This window comes from Patagioenas fasciata, chromosome 11 (genome assembly GCF_037038585.1).
Source record: "Patagioenas fasciata isolate bPatFas1 chromosome 11, bPatFas1.hap1, whole genome shotgun sequence".
Classification (NCBI taxonomy): domain Eukaryota; kingdom Metazoa; phylum Chordata; class Aves; order Columbiformes; family Columbidae; genus Patagioenas; species Patagioenas fasciata.
Window position 1 is genome coordinate 13,006,301 of NC_092530.1, and position 17,841 is coordinate 13,024,141.

The 17,841-nt window shown below is 39.5% G+C and overlaps 1 long non-coding RNA gene across 7 annotated transcripts in view; it reads right to left on the bottom strand.

Annotated features, from left to right (window-relative positions):
* Window positions 1–15,134: 15,134 nt before the first annotated feature.
* LOC136106577 (uncharacterized) overlaps window positions 15,135–17,841 on the bottom strand; it is an 81,647-nt gene continuing 78,940 nt past the window's right edge. For 6 of the 7 annotated variants that reach the window (XR_011740856.1, XR_011740858.1, XR_010652145.2 and 3 more), the window contains 2 exons: window positions 17,221–17,388; window positions 15,135–16,223 (listed from right to left, as the gene is read on the bottom strand). This is a non-coding gene — a long non-coding RNA (uncharacterized lncRNA). Of the gene's footprint in view, window positions 16,224–17,220; window positions 17,393–17,841 lie in introns of all 7 variants that reach the window. The other variant, XR_011740857.1, reaches the window with a different exon arrangement.

Genomic DNA, 17,841 nt, shown 5'->3' on the forward strand with positions numbered 1-17,841 from the left:
CTTTTCTTTTGTGTGCGCGCGCACTTTTTTTGATTGGGAGAACCCTTCTCACAGAGATTTGGCGTTCTTTAATCCTAGTTTATTAAGCGGGAAAGTTCAGACTTCTGTCAACTTTCCTGGAAGGTGATAACTAAAAGAATTACACCCATGGCCACAGCTGACCTTGCACTCTGGTTATCCGTGGGCTGTCTCTATTATTAGCAGAGCAAAAAGATCTACAGGTAGCATCCTAGCTGGCTTTTTCCTCCAACAAATACAAAACACCAACTGCTAATAAATGTCAGTAATGTAAAAGCTCCATGACATTTTAGAAAAAGACCCTTTCCTGCCCTAAATGTTTCACCCGAAAAAAAAAAAAAAAAAAAATTGAAAAATCAAATAACAGGTGGAACTTTAGGACTTGGAAGAGCAAAAATCTCACCTCTGGCCATCTGATTTAACTAACCCTGGACTGGGGCATCCAGAAATACATTATTAATGTTGCAGGGCTGCTGTAAGCTGGATTTCAGTGAGCTGTTGGCCAGGCTGCATGCAACAAAGGGTGTCTAGCTTATGTCTGAAGGACGTATGTTTACAGCTATATTGAATATTGATCTATGCATACTTCACTGGCAATAACCTCCATAATACGTAGTTGAAAATTCCAGCTCATACATCCTTTCCATGAAGGCTCAAGGGCAGGAGGAGGCCTGGTTGCCTCTGTATATGTGAAATTTCTTCACATGCATCTTGAAGGAGGTTAAATGGGGCACCCTATATGATCTGCTCAGAGAAGGGGAAAGCAAAGAGCAATTCTGCAGGTTAAAAGCTATAATAGGAACTATTTTGTATTATGCTACATATCCCCAAAATTTGAAGTGAATGTGCAAATAAGGTGTTTTTTAAATATAACATTTTCATAAGCGACTAAAGAACTGCTTAGAGAAAATTAAACAAATGAAACACACACCAAAAAATAAAATAAAAACGAGAAGCTCATATAAGAAGCTACTAAAAAGAAATACAAAATGTTTTGACTTGCAAGTTTATGAAGAGACCACCACAGTTGTGTATTGATGTACAGGAAGCCTGAAGGAAATCGGAGAGTCTTTTATACCAGTTATGCCACTATAGCTCAGAAGTTACTGTATAACTAACTCTTCCTAAGCTGTCATTTCTTTGCCCTGTGAATCAGTACTAATAAATGACAAGAACAGCATTGACCAACTTCAATCTCTTATCAAAGGCTAATGGATGTGGTGCCTCAGGTGTCACTTTGATGCTATTTTTCATCAAAAATAGTAAATTACGTAAAATCCTGTAAATGTTCTTCTTACTGCAGGGGGTTTTATACTTGAAGAGGTTGTCGATCCTGAAGTCTTGAGAGCCCTTGAAAGTAAATTAAGACATTTGTTTCCATACTGACAAACTCCAGTCATGATTTGCATACTTCTCCAGTAAAAGGAAGAAAAAATTATTTATTTTCTCTCCAGTTCCCTGTGCAGCATCCCTTGTACCTTTATATCAATTGCACATCCAAAAGCAGAAAGCAGGACCCCGGGAATGAGACCTGGTATTTCTTGAATTGCTTCTTTTTAACTCTGAGGGTCTTGCAGGAAACAACATAGAATACATCAAAAATACACACACAAAAAAGGAACCTCTGCTGACTTGCATTGCAAATTCATACACTGCCAACGTACTCCCATCAGCACTGAATTATCATTCAGTTGCCACTGAAACAGTTGAAATTACAGTTTCCTAAAACCACGGCATCCAGCCCCTTTTAATCAGTATCATAGACCACATGTCCTTTTCTCACAGAAAAGTTCATGTTCCCCCTCAATGATACTTACACCTGTATTGTTCTCTAATTGATTTCTGCCCAAAGAATTCTGCTTTTACACATGAACTCAATTAGCTTTACAATTAATAGCAGAACCACCCAAATGAGACATGCCACTCCTGATCCCCTTTTGCTTTCAGCTCCCCAAAAAATCGCCATCCACCTTTTCCTTCCATGAAACTTCACCAGAACAATTCCAATAACCAGATTTTAATCTTGCCACATATCTGGAAAATAGTTACAACGTTGTTTCTGTAAGACTTAGCATTTCTCTGAAATTATTGCCCTAGAATATTCCATCAACATGACTCTCCTTTCCAACACTAAGTTCAAAGTTTTGGAAACAAAACATCAAAAATATGACTTTACAAGGAACAGAATGAGTTCTGGGGAGGATATAAGCAGCTAAGCACTGAGTCACACCCCCCTGCCTCTTGTGAAAAATTGAAAAGAAAAGAATATACATATAAAAAGGAGAAAACAAATGCTGGGAAAAGCATGCAGAAAAACATGATGCCTAATTCTTCCCTTAAACCACAGTGTTTAGGTTCAGGTCAGCCTCCAGTGGCAGTACACGATGATGGAACAAGTTGACCTTCTCTGGCATAGACATGATTTCTCAAGCAAATTAACCTTTTTCTCACCTACAGACAGAACAACAAAAACAAAACAAACAACCCATAAATCAACCAGTAAACCTGTTATTTTAGAAAAGACAGAGTAGTGAAGTAAATTCTTCCAATATGCCCTTACATCATTCATACAGACAGAAAAACAATTACAAAGCAAATCAGATCCTTTTTTTAATTGATTGCACTCAGAAGTTCTTTCCTCAAGAAGAAAAGTTGCCAAAAAAAAGTCAGCCAGCATTTCAATTCTGGGCATCAGTGAAAACATAACTGCCTCTGGATCATTGTTTTTCTTTTCAGCAGTCTCTACACTACACAAAATATATTTAAACCTTCTTTATTAATTAATTCCAAAATGAAGCTTACAGACATTGCTTTGAGTTATTATACACACATAAGAGGTCATTAAAAATACAACCTATAGTTTTGGGGATTTGGATTTGCTTGTGGTTTGTTGTTTGGTTGATTTGGGTTTTGGTATTGTTAAGCAGAAAGAGGAAGATACATGCAAGATGCCTCTCCATACCAAGAAAAAAATCTAGAGCAGCATGAGAGCTCAAGAATACAGGTAGGAAATCCACTGTGGGCTTTGGAAATAAAAGTTAGAGGAAAGCAGCAGGTTAAAAACCAAACCTCTCCTGTCACTTCCATGATTGACCTTGGCCATGCCCTAGTGACACTGAGCTTCAGCAGGAGCTGGAGAAGAGATCCTAATTTATAACAGTATGGTAGCTCGAAAACCCTCATAGACACCGGCTGAAGCAAAACACAATTAAAGTCACAGGAAGCCTAGAATTTTCCACATTTAGCACAAAAAGCAAACTCAACCCATGCTGCCATTGAGCACTGCCCAAGAATTTGTTTTCATTTACCATTTTATCTCTTTTTCTAGGTCCAGCTTCTCTCCCCTTGTCTTGCATGTAGTCTCTCCAGCTGTCTCAAACTCTGCCTTGGACTGCTCGTTCTTATCTTCTGATTAAAAAGACACAGTGATCTGGATTTAAATCCTATTGAATTACCAGATACAAAGTGGTCTAAACGAAACTACAGTCAAAAACAGATATACATTTACTGTATCCAGTACCTGATTTCAGATCATAGTCTACTTTGGCCAAGTTGAATGTTGAACTAATTACTAAATAAATACTCAGACAAAAGCTACCAGAAAGTGTTAATTATTCTACTGGATAAAGTTAATCATGCTGAAGTTAGGTTACAGCCATGGCAGAGATACCCTATAATTTTTTTAAAATTTATATTCTACTAAATGATTGTCCATTAACTGAAAAAGGTATCTTTTCCACTAAAAGCTTTAGTACTCAGTATAACGAATGATAAATGAAAGCTGGCTACGTAAATAAGCAAGATGTGGGTTGATCTGATTTTGCATTTTACTGAAAAAATCAATTCAAATATGCTACAGAAATATTTATTGTGAGAACCAACATTTACAATTAGAACTTTCTCTCCCTCCAAGCAAATACTATTTTTTGTGAAGAATACTTTTTCAATTTGAACTGAAAAAGAATGCATACTGATTGCAAATTTTCACTTCAGATTAAATGCCAAAAAGAAGAGGGTTACGTTGTTTTCATTTAACACAAGAAATTTTCATTCTTTTTGTCTGCTGCCTTTCTGGTGAAAAAATGCAGTAGGAGGAAGACAGAAAAAGCAATGAAGGTAAAGACATGTTTTCACGTTGCACTTTATAAAAAATTAAATACACTCAGATACATTTATTTTGTTTGAAAGTGTTTCTTGAAAGCACTTGGCATTTCAGTTTTATTTTCCAAAGTGTATGTACTCACAAATTATGATAAACAAATGTACGTAATCATTCAATGGAGAGGAAAAGGAACATTATGTGAAAGAAACTACCAAAAGTTAAGCTGTGACATTGATGAGGTCACTTCCAGTCAATATTTTATTACATGCATTATATTACGCATGATAACACAAGGACTAGATAAAGATACGGAAAAACAAGAAATATACATTCAGAAAGTTTCAAAACTGATACTACTTCATATGCATTTGTAATTGATTTTGTGGTTACAAAGGAGTACATTTAATGGAAGTAGCCATCTGTAGTTTTCAGGAAATATTTTACAGGTCTGGAGAAGCCCAGGGCTCATCTAGAGTCCATTTCAAGACCTTTGTGTTGATTAACATGTAGACTTTATAGTTATCAACCCAAGTTGGTTGGTTTTTTTCAGGAAATTTATGGAAGTACCTGCAGTATTTGTGCTGAGACGCATGTCCCAGTGACTTTGGCAAGAGCTGCCTTTCTCCATCCAGTCTGTGTTTGTAGGATGGAAGTCACCCTTCATTACTGACTTATCTGTCAAAGTGCTTCCTGCACAACTCACATACTGCTGCAAAGCTAAACCCTGATCTAGTTAGTTCCCAACACAATAAGTTAAATGGCACAATGCAATATTTTTTTTTCTTTTTTTTTTTTTTTAATTCCACTCTAGTATGTTCCAACTGAATGCTCCACTCATTCCTTTCCAAGGAATGCAGTCCATGATCACATCTGCTCATGGCAGGAGCTGCAAAAGCCTTTCACAGGAAGCCTTGTGCCCCATGGTCAGTGGTGGGAATCTCCAGTGTTCCTACTGTGTATCTCCCCCACACCCAGCAAGAGAACATCAGTGGTGCTCTTGCTCTGACCCCATCTTTTTTCCTGTTGACTTCACCCACTTAGATCTGGACACCAGCTCAACAAAAGAGCACAGCTGGGGCCCAAAGGACGAGAGCAACACTCCTAATGTAAGAAAAATAGATACAGTTGTGACAATTGCTCAGTTGCTCAAAATTAGGCAGATGGTTAAATGTTCAGCTGAGACAATGTCAAAGTGAGAGGCTAAAATTTGGAGAGGGGAAGAAGTTTTAGAAACACTTGAGGATGTTGTGAAAAATATTTCCTTACTGTGCACAGTCCTACAGCAGGTCCTGGCTGCAGGTATTATCTTCATAATCTGAAGTCTGGAAAGATGGTGGCTTTTTGTAAGGAGGAACTCTTTGAGCAAGGCTTCTGTACCAGCAATTATGACTGGTGGTGCAGGTGTGGGGGAGAATCAGGACTGCAGTCTTTAAGGATTTCACTACGATTAATGTTCAACCAAAACTTAGAGAACAAGTAGATTAGATTTTAGCAGAGTAAAGTTGGGAAACTAAGTGCAGGGTGAAATTCAACATGATAAAGCTGAGGAGAGAAAGGACATGGAGGAAATAGAAAGTGTTCAAAGATAAATTAATGTATGCCCAAGGGTTATGCATACCACCTCACAGTAATTGCACAGGGAATGTTCAAGTTGTTTTTTCTATTTTATTTTTAGTGCCAGTGTGAAGGAACAGAGAAATGTAAAAGTAATCAACAGTGGGAAAAAAAGGCAGACACGAGTTATAAAACATCAAATACAGAGCAGGATTGGAACAATTGCATAATGAAGTTGAGAGCGTAAAAAGTGATAAGAAAAGCAAAGGCAGCAAATGAAAGGAAACTTTACAGGGAGGTAAAATAAAATTAGAACAGTTTTCAGGTACAGCACAGAAAGAAGAGGATGGAAAAGCAGTCCAGGCATCTGCCAGAGCAAAGGCAAGATATTATCCAAAGAAGTGACTGTGTTAAGAGACTGAGTTATTGCTTTATGATTTGAAAAGTGACTGAAACTTAAAACATCTCACGGAAGATGACAGCATGGAAGAAATAAATCCCAGTGTTTTCTGTACTGCTGTTAATTAGTGTCTCAAGGAACCTTCCAGGCAGCATGATGATGGTTGCTGGGCAAGCATCTGCAACAAGCTGACCTGGTCCCAAGGACAAGGTGACACAAATATGACCCTTTGCCAAGAGATCTCCTAACCTCAGTGAGCTAGGCCAGCCACAACCACCCAGCAGATACACACAGACCTGCCAGGACCAAGACTTCCTAAATCAAGTCCTTTCCTCAGGAAAGCCTAACATGACACAGGCTCCAAGAAAACAGCCTTCAGAGAAGGCAAAAGAGATCTCGAGAACGTTCACAGAAATTAGATTGCCTTGCTAATTCACAGCCCAGACGAGAAGGAACAGAGTCTGCATTTTACTCTGAAGTCATTAAGTCCATCCCTGACGGAAGATTTCCAAATTCATGGATGAATGCGCATAACCTTACAGGTCAGATAGATGTTTCCTGTGTCCCAGGGGACACCATGCATGTAATAAGGTGCACTACACAAACACTGGCTGTGTTGTTCTTCCCAAGCCAGAGCCCTTCACCGGCAGAGCCCACCAGCAAGGCAGGCAAACTGGCAGACATACTACATACAAGGTAACCTCCACCTCCTGGTGTCTACCATCAGCTGCACCACAATCATGGGGGAATTTGGGATGTTGTGTTTACTTTTGAAAACAGCTCACCTCTTTTAGTTGAGCAGTATTTTCTGCACAATAGAGCTTGAAGGACACATTCTCCCTGAATTTCAGATGCTGTTTCAACCTTTCCTTTCATTCACATAATCTGTTCTATTAAAGTAACTCTTCACTGAAATAGATTCACAAGCAGCTAAGACTGAGTCATTGGAACTAAAACACTGACAGAGATTCAGAAGCCAACCAGGGATCAAGAGCTTCAACAGCAACCCTTCCCAGACCAACCTTTCTACCCAAGTCTAAAGCAAGTATTAGTGCTTTTATGCTCTTCTCAGGTAGCAATGGCATCGACAGGAGTGGAAAGAAGAAATAACCAAGAAGTGTCAGGTTTGGTTCACTGTGTTTATTATTTGACTTGCAGGTGGTGGTCAGGTTCTTTGGCCTACAGATAAAGTATGGGTTTTTTCCCGTCCTGTAAAGGGCTAATTTAGTCATTGAGAACACAAGTTTACATTTTACTTGTCAAACTACCACAATAGGCTCAAATATGATTTAAATGTTCATCAAAGCAAAGATCCCCATCCCCCCCACAGTGCCAGGCATCACTTGAAGGGATGCAGGATGCTGAACCAGCTCCAGGAGTTACTCCCAAGTACAGCCTCTTCTCTGCAGTTCTCCCAACAGCAGAGTAAGACACCAAACTCGTTAGCATTTATATGAAGTTGCCTCAGTTGTGCTTTGAGGCTCAAGCTTATTTTAGAAATTAGAGAAACATCCTTGTTTCAGTATCTTAGTTTTAAAAATATTCCAAAGACAGGAGAATCATGAAGTTGCAGATATTTTGTGCTATATGTATCTTTCTCTGAAGCTGTAAACAAACAGCAGGTCTTCTACCTCGTGTGCTTTTCTAAAAAATTGAAGCTACCTGCTCTGTGAGCTCTGGATCTTCCTTTCTGTTGCCACTAGAGGGAGAAACCTATTCCTGGGATCTCATGGCTTCTAGGCTTCTTGGAATATAATAGAATCAGAAAAATTTCTGTTATATGGAAAAACATTTGTCCATTAGCGATAAGCATGCATAACACAAATGAAGACGCTCTAAAAATACAGTGGAATAAATATTTTCTCCCCTCAAATAAACTCTAATTACAGTCCTCGAACCTTGTGAAATTAACAGTGCTGCAATTGTTCCTCTTCGCTCATAATACAAATCCTTCTACTGTGTTTACTCCCATTGCATCCAGGCCAGGGGAGGCCAAACAGGAAGAAAGGAGAATACTGGGTTTCTATGAGTATAGGAACAAAGGATGTTTTCTAATGGCTCAAACTAATTCTGATTGTGTGTGTGGAGGGGAATATATATATATATATTAGCTGTAAGGAACACTGGAAATCCATTCTGGACTGAAAAAAATCATGAAGTAGCATCTAAATAAAATAAAAATTCTAGAAGTCTGGATTTGCAAACTCCTACTTCCTTTTCTTGTCCTAATTCAACTGAAAGACTAAAACTGATGAACACTTCTTATGTCATTATATTTTAAACACTTGAACTAATAATGATTGCTTTTGATAAGTATTTATAGCAGTGCCAAGGTTATTCCACTGTTACGGAAAATGTCCACGCAAAAGTTTCAAACATTGGTGCAAAAAATGTTAAATGAAATCCACCATCCCTCCCCAAGTAGAAAATGCAATGAGCAACCAGACCTGGCTTTGTGACACAGAACAAGACAGTCTTAGAAGGGGAAAAAAGGCCATTTTCCCAGACAATGGGGCAGTTTGCAGATTCGAGGCTTGACCACATTCTTTCAGGGATGCTCATCATCCTTTTTCTCTACAAAAAGGAGAAGCAACATTGACCCTCAAGGTCAATGTTCACAAATCTTAGACTTAATTGAACTGCAGGTGCAAACAATGCCACATTCCTAGAGAAAAGCTTATCCCCAAATTATTCCTTCCTATCCCTTAAAGGCAGTTGCAAAGGGGCTCTGTTAACTAGTCATGGAATAATTTTGTTTGGAAGGGGTTTCCAAAGGTTCCCTGGTTGAACTACCTGTTGAAAACAAGGCCAGCTTCAAAGGCAGAACCTCTTTTGTTCAAGCTTTGAGTATTGACTTCTTCACTTGCAAGGACATGCTGGTGACTCACATTCAGCTTTTCCACCAGGACCTGATAACTTTGCCTGCAAAGCTGCTCCTCAGCCAGTCTCCAGCTCTACGGTTGCACCGAGTTACTCCAAAGCAGGTCCAGGACTTTGCTTTGTCTGGGATGACCTTCATGAGGGTTGTCAGCTCATTGCTCCAGCCTGCCAAGACTGTGTGGGAGGGCAGTCCTGTTTTTCAACTTATTGACTGCTTCCCCCAGTTTGATGTCTCCCTCCCAGCCACTTCATGTCTCTGGAGTCACAGATCCCTTAGGTATGGTGCCAGAAGACTGGCTAAACCCACACAAATAGGAAAAGCTCTCCCTAGATCATCCATCACAACCTCCTTCTGCCACAGCCAAATTTAGCAACTAATCTCTCTTATGTTCACAGAGTTTCAACCTAAAGAAATTTAAATATCTTGCCTACACAGTTTTAAGCAGAAGGCAACCACTCACCATTTACTCTTTTGTCAGAGCGCCCTATAGTTGAGGCATTGTTAGCTTAGACAATGTTTCCTATCAACATATTCAGCCTAAGCTCTGTCTCTCCTCACCATGCACTGGACTAGGAAAACTTTCTTATTCTAATTCTCATACAAATAATAAAAATAACCTGAGATGAGCAAGCCAACCGAAGATTTCCACCTGCAGAGGCTGGCAGTGAGGCATGGAGAGAGACAGCACATCCTCCCCTATCAGCTGCACACCTGGGGAGCCAAAGCATCAAGTAAAACAAGCTTTTCTTTTCCTGCTGGGCTATTTGATGCTTTTTCAGACCAGCTGCAATACCTCCCTCACTGAATGTGAGGTCATTTTAGCACTGTTTCTGTAAAAGAGGCTGAAAACTAAAACTGGTGTTAAAAGTTCTAACTCATCACCCATCATGTCTGCAGTATTTTGAGGTTGTCGTTGTTGTGAGAATGACAGGGTTTGGGATTTCAGAATTTAAAAACTTCAGCTATATTTGTTCCATCAGAAGGATTTTCTTCTCCTTCAATGATTTCATATCAGAAAGCACAAGACAACATTCCAGATTTTTTCCCCTTTTGTGTGTATGTGTCTATATACACACACATATATAAAACAGAAGACATTTGACAATGAAGTTTCCTTTCTGAAAGGATTTCCACCAGCCTTACAAAGTAACAGCACATGCAGTAAGTCAGTCACTCAAACATTGCCTTTAACTGCAAAGTTTGTGTCAAAATCTGTTCTGAAACAACTCTACAATGTGTACTTCATATAACCCTGAATTACAGGTTAGGCTACATTTTAAGTATGAAATATTAAGTGAGATCATAATAGTTAAATCATTCCATTGTCATTCCAACACTAACTCAGGTTGGCAGAGCTCGTGCTCAATGATGTCACATTTACACCTTGCTGCAGTTGTGAGCAGAGCCCAGTGCGCATAAATTAGCTTTGATTGATGAAAAGTATTAACATTTTTTATTTTTACCTTGGAGCGCACTTTGAATTATCAGTTGCTTTTCAGTGGTTTAAAAATGTGTATGGGTGAATTAAATGGCAGGTTAAAAGATACTGCAGTGACAAACTGCAGATGCATGGTCAACATGCTGGAGGCTAAAGGGACTGGAGATGATCAGCTGCACTTTGGCAACATCCAAAAAGCCCCATCCAATTTTCAGGTTGGAAAGACTATCAAAGCCCAGCCCTGAAACAACAAGGACAGCTGTAGGATGGATTTCACCGTCCTTCCACACATTAAACACCATCCCACTTTGCATCAGCTCCCGCTGAAATAAATAACTTAAGAGCTACGCAACATAAATAACAGCAGAATGGTTAGGGAAAAAAAAAATCACCTCTCCATCTTCTAAAAACAGCTTCCTTTCGGCTAAGTTGTTCCTTTATATCTTTCCTTGAGAAAGTGGTGATGAACAGAATACTGATGCAGAATCACTAGCAGAGGCTGCCTCAGGAGCATCATTAAGATGCACATTTCTCCTACAACCTCCTGTTTGTCAAGCAGAGGGGAGGGTGTTTTCCATCCCCTTTTTCTCAAGGTTGGAGCAGCTATTGCCTGCTCCTCCTTATCTATTCAGTTCTCCAAGCTTTCTTTACCCAAGATGTGTCTCTGCTGAGTGCTCCTCAGGCTAGGAAACTGCCCAAGCCTCTGAGCTTCCATTGGAAATTTGGCACAACCCAGCACTTCCTTCGGTCTTGCATGGAACTGCCAATATGAGCTACAGACACTCATGGGAGGGAAGCTGCATCTAACCAGCCTTCAACAGCCCTTCACTTGGCCATCTCTTAACTCTGGGCCATTAATTCTTACATTCACAAATGCAACTGTTGCATCCTGACCAGGGTGAAGCTGAGGAGCACCCACCGTCACTCTGCTTCGTTTTCAAAACAGAGCTGTGTGGCTCCAGTGAAGCTCTCCTCACATCACCACGTTTCACGTCAGACACACTGAGTTCATGTACATAATGTCTACTACACTCTTTTGAGAGCTTTCCATGGTTTGCCTTCAAATCAGGAGAGACTTAAAGTCAGTTTACGTCCTAATATAAAAACCCCAAAAAAACTCATGAAAACTGATTTAAAAGGCATTTGGAAGATGACATTACCATGCACTCCTCCCATGGGCTAGAGCCACTGAGATCTACAATGCTGTTGGGATTTCATCCAGAGGCTGTGAGAGGATGGGAGGTTTGCTTTTCCATACAATATCCTGAGGTCCTCTGTAGGAAGACCTTGAGCAACCAAAATACCTTATTGTCCCACATCGCAATGTTTTCCAAATTCCCTGAAACATACTGAATGGCAAAAAAAAGTCTGTGTTGCTGGTGTTGGGGAAGGGAGTGACAGGAGTCCAAGGCTGCACTAAGCATATACTTATAGCCAAATAAATGGACAAAAGGTCAAATCAAAGACTATCCACAGTCAAGGTTTATTTCAGGACCCCTTCTTCTATCACTACTAGGGGAGTCACAGCCCTTTCAGAAACAAGCTGTTCCTGCTATTGCTGGCTTTGGACAAAAAGCATACTGCTGCTAACCTCTTACATAAAGTGAGCAGACAAACAGCTGAATTGCTGACCCCTAATGGCCTTTTCCCTGGGATTTGTGGGTTTGCACAAAGAAGCCAACATTTTACATGCAGCCCTCAATGGAGTTTGGAATTGTGCAGAAAGTGTTTGGAGTGCACACTCTTAACCCAATTGTTTGTGTACAATGTTCCTGCTCTCTGATGCCAAACACAGTAGGTCTCCAGGTTATTTTTGATTTTTTAAAAAATTATTATTTTTTAAGCTGCTTGGCCATATGCAACTTTGAAACCCTATATATACCTCCATTCCCATTAACATCACAATATAAATACAAGCCTGCAGTCAGGGACATTCCTCTTTGTTACAGTGCAGCCTTTTTTTCAGCTGAGCACTGAGAGCTCCACAGATATGAGCTTCAAAATTATTAAATACTTCTTGGCTACAACTGTGCACATTTTCTGTGACTGAACGCAAGGAGCAGGCAGCAATATACCTCAGGTTTATTTTATGAGTGAGAGATATTTAGCAAGAGCAGCTGACTCAGCCTGAGTTTTGAATAAACAACTCTCTTCATCATTACTTGATAACTGATTGATTTAACAGATTATTTGGTACTTCTGTCAAATGGCAACATATATAAGATATCAGTAAGGAATTACCACTTCCATTTGAATGGAGAACCACACGCAAACATCTGGCACAAGGTGCCATGGGGCAGCAAAACAGCATCTTTCCATTAAACCCCAGGCTATGCCCTACCCAGCAGCCCCCATCTCTCCCCATTATGGCCGTAAAAAATACTCAAAGACCATGATAAAAATATACACTGCAGCAGAGCATTTCAAAGACCACACACTACCTGTTACCAATACACCTTTTTCAGACATCACCAAGCAATCAAGCCTCGCACCTCAGAGGATGAGAAAGCACAAGTGATCCAACAGCCCAACTGGTATATTTACACAAGCCAAGGATGAAAGCACAAACTACTACAATACTCGAATTCAACAATAACAAAACAGCATTCAGGCATAACAGCAGGCACAAAAATGACCATTGTACATTTGGTTTCCAAACATTCAAGCTCTGAGCTACTAAAAACTACAATATAAACTATTTTGTGCTCTTCAGCTATACTAAATCCTACCTACATGTTTTTGTGTTAATTCAAAGATATACTAATTGTTGTGAACACACAAAGTATTACCTGGAATAACACTTCAAATGCAAATTAAGAGCTCTGTAAAATTATTGTAACGCAAGAGTACCATGGTTTATTAACAGCAGATTTGCAAGGTTAATTTTCAATTATGTATTTCTTATTAGTTTCCTAGCTGTCTTGCTATTATTAAATTTAAAGAGGAAGGTACTTTCAATGTGTCCAGCTTCTGTGGCATTATTACTGATAATTATTCCTATTTTCCAATTTGTGTTACTCTCGTGTCTTGCAAAATTTGTAATTAATGAGCAAATAATTAGAGCAGCACTTACTAGAGCTGCTTCAGTTAAAGCTGTGTCAGCTTTTGCATTAGGATCCCCATTTTTCAAGGGTTTATAACTCAAGCATAAAAATTCACTCTGTGCAGAGCCCTGTCATAAGAGCTGTCTGTTGAGCATGAGTTTTTGGGTTTAAGTGTTTCTAAGCAGTACTATTTGGTTCCCTTTTTAAGTTATGGACATCAAAAAAAAAACTTCCAAGGACATTAAGTTTACAGGTCTCCATTTATTTCTGCTCTGATGTCTCTGAAATAAAAAGATTTTATTTGAAGGTGAAGGCATTCACCTTTACAAATGTGAAACAAGATGCCTCAGCATCTGCAAAGACCAGAACCAGTTTCTTAATGCCTGATGGTCATTAACTTTACAAAACAGACACAGGAGAGAGCTTGACACTCAGGGATGTTTGTGCTGATCCCAACCAGTTAAGTATTCATGCACACACTCAATTAAGGCACATAAGTGGTCCTTAGGAGTCAACAGGCTTGGCCACATTCTCTGAGATGCCCATGCATTCACCCCCCTGATTCAGTAAAACAAAGTGTTGCTTTGGATCTAAGTTTTAGGCTGTCCCTATTCACTGCAAACTGCTGTCCACATGCTAGGGAAAACTGAGTGTTGCAGAATTCAGTTCTTCGGGATGCTCAGGACCCAGTGATCCATACACCCACAGGGCTTAAAATGCTCAGTATCTTCTTGGGGATGTGCCCAGCATCACGGAGTGTCCTGCCTGGTGCCAGTATAAAACTTACCACAAAATTGTCCCTCCTCTTTTGTCTGGAAGAAGAAATCCCAAGGGGAAAAGCAGCAGAATCCAAACCACAAAACAAAATTTGAAAGCCACAGCTCTAAAAGCAAAGGGATTCGGCAAAATTTAGGCACTATAGGAGAGGTCATCACAGCTTCTTCCCCTAAACAACCTACATGGCTGGTCACACATAAACAGGTCCCCTCAGTGCACCTTTTATTTACTCTCCTTTGACTACTGTCAGCTGAGGCTCGCCACACCCTCATTTGGTATAATTATCTCCTCATGTTTGAGTTAATTTCTAATCAGCAGAACCCATTTCTTAATCTATTAGTCAATCCAGAGCCACAGCACTGGAGCCCTTTGCCACAATGACTAAGAGGGTGCAAATATACCTTCTTGCTGGTGCCATCCTCATGACCAAACCGTATCTTGTAATATAAGCCCATTTTATCATCAGCAAACCCACCAGTAACCTGTAAACCTCACCATGTTACACGAAGGCTGCTGTCTTTATTTCTGCAAAGCACACATGCAGAGCCTGGACCAACTACAGTCGATGTTTTTATTTTTAATAAACCCTCGCTATATAAACCAACTGTTCCTCCTCATTTTAGATGTTTGTCTGTCTTTCAGGTGTATATTTCCTCTTGCTGACCTACTGTCATGAGCTTCCCCAGTTAAGATTAGTTTGTTAAATTTAGTCAGAGGAATCTATATGTGTTGATATTCCCCAGTTGCTGATGGCCTCACATTTTGACTGTAACCATGGTGCTGCTGGATTTATCATGGCTGCATGGCGCAATGTGTACCTCATTATTCTTTCCTGGCAGCTTTGTATAGCTTTTATTTAGCTGTAAAAATAATTTACATGTCTTGAACATCTGAATTAACAATAAAATAGAACTATGACATCGAGGGCAAGATTTTATGCAAATTTATTTATAAATATAAATCACATTTAGAATGCAAATAACACAAATGTCTTCTTACGAATCGCCCATCTCTTAAATAAATTAATTATTTATTTTTTTTTAAAGAATAATGCCTTAGCATTATTCTTTAAATGTGTTGCAATGTGAATGGAAACTCGGTAGAAAATCCAAAGTGAAATCTGAGTACCTGACATGTCCAATGAGATCAGTTATGTGACAAGGATTTTTTTCACTTCTGTGTCACTGACTTGAAATTGGCCCAGGTCACCAGCCGGTGGCACTCCCCGGCAGCTGCTGCCATCAGCTGAATTCTGGCTCCACTGAAGTCACTGGCAAACCCTTGGTTGGCGTTACCAGGGCCATGATGCTCAGCTGTGCTGAGGGATGTACAGGAACCACAGCGACATCACGAGTCCACCTCATAGCGATCACGTACCCATGTCACACACACAACACGAGCACCTGGTCCAAAAGTTGAGTTATTCAAGTATTTCAAAATAACAGTTCTGAGAAAACCCAGCTACTTGCATCTAATTTCAATACACAGGTATTTTTATAATCTTTTTGGACTTCAGAATGGTACAGAAAATATTTTTAAAAGTGAGATACAAGCAATGAGAGTTTTCCTAACTATAAAGCTACTTAAGAGTAAATAATTTAACAGTAATTATTTTGATTTCAAAATTATTTTACATTTTGGATATATATATAGCCTAATAAAATTTATTTTAAAGCTTTTGACAGTTCTCTGGTCTAACCTCAGGTTTTTCTTTTCAGACCCTTCATGTGCTTGGCTTTTTTAACATTCTCTCCTCTTACACAAGATCTCTACTTCATGTTTGTGGGAAAAAAAAGCCAGTGGTTGTTTTTTTGACTTCCTAATAAAATAATCCATGTGAGGTCTCAGTTTTGATCGATTTTAGTATAACACTGCTTCAACTTGGTGGAAGCAGCATCTAAACCATCTCAGAAATCTCCATGCTTCCCATCCTCTGCCATGCTGAATTTTCCACTGTGTTGTCTTATTCCCATTGCACTTTATCCAAAGAGAGGATGGAGAATTGTTTCCTAAGGAAAAAAAGAAAAAAGGCATAAAAGTATTAACTGCCCATAGCCTGCTCTTTCTGTAGCTCTGCTTCCGTGTTGAGGCCAAATATAATCCCAGCATCCTAGAAACAAAAGCATACAGCTGCATTTAGGTATGTCCTGCAGATTTGTGGACAAAGTCAATTTTAATCCCAGACATATTAAAATAGTTATTTAAGCATTTCGTAGAAACTGACGTGCAATTTCACTTTGCCTCTTGCCTGCCACACAACGTTGATCAGCTTTCTATACATCCGGCTGGGGTGAACCACTGGACAAAACCCTTCCCCATTTGCATTTCTCCTGCCTGCAGATCCCAGGCAGCGAAAATCTGCCTACAGAGCACCTAAGGAGCCTTTTGAGTCTCAAAGACAATTTTTAATTATATATTTGGCAATTTGGCAGCCAATAGACTGATCTGGCCACCCACATCTCTAAGGACTTGGTAAGAGTGAAAAACTCAAGTCCCCCCATGACTGTTACCACATCTGCTACTGCTTGAGGAGCATCACTACTCATTTGTGAAAATTGTACCTCAGTCATAGAATCCTAGAATCATTTTGGTTGGAAAAGAACTTTAAGATCATTGAGTCCAACTGTTAATCCAACACTTACCCTGACACTGCAGTCAGTGATTGAGTTGGGAGCACAAGGAACACAGGCTCCAGTAAATTTTGCCTTTCAAATTGCAATGAATAACACAAGTTTTCATTTTTTTGTTTGTTTGTTTTTTGTGTTTGATCTCCTGAGAAACTGCACAGGAAAGAATCTCCAGGATTACAAAAGTCAACATTCATAAAGTGATCCTCTGGAATTTACCAGGTTGGAAACTTTCTGTCAGTAGTTTTAATCATCTCACAAAATTCCTTAAATGAAACATAAATTTTGGTCAAAACACAAATAAAATGGATATTCTGGTGGATTAATACTGAGGACATACTTCTAATTTTATACATTTAGTTTATCAGAAGTACGATACCTTTTCTAGCCAGTTGTTTCTTCATCATCATACTCAGAAGGTGTTGTGGTGTTGTGGGCAGAATAGAGTCACATTCCGCCGAACCACATTAATCCTGATATTTGCAGGGTAGCAACGTCTTCTGTGAAGGGTGGAAGAGCGATGGCTGTGGACGTTCAGCGTCGCATCCTGGCTGGCACAGGATCAAACGCATCCATCAGGGCATCAAAATGATGTAGAAGAAATGAAGACATGAAAAGAAAGAAAAAAAAAAAAAGGCGGCAGGTATATGAATGAGAAATGTTGTAATTAAGAAAAGCCAAGTTAACTGGAGACTGGTTTAACGAATATTTTACATCTCTGGAGGGAATAACACTGTTACAACCTCAGACAGGGCCCGAGGCCTCCGTCACCAGGAGTTCATGTGCTCCAGTCCCTTTGCAGACAATTGCATTTAAACACGTGTTTAAGTACATGGCTGAGCTGGGACAGTTTGTCAGATGTCTATAAAAGCACAACCTTCCATTCTCCCAAACCATATGGGTTTGACTTCCCATATGGAGTGACAAAATAAAAATATATTCTAAAAATAGCTCTCAAAAATGCACTGGCTGAAGGCTGCTTCCTGTGCTACAATTTGAT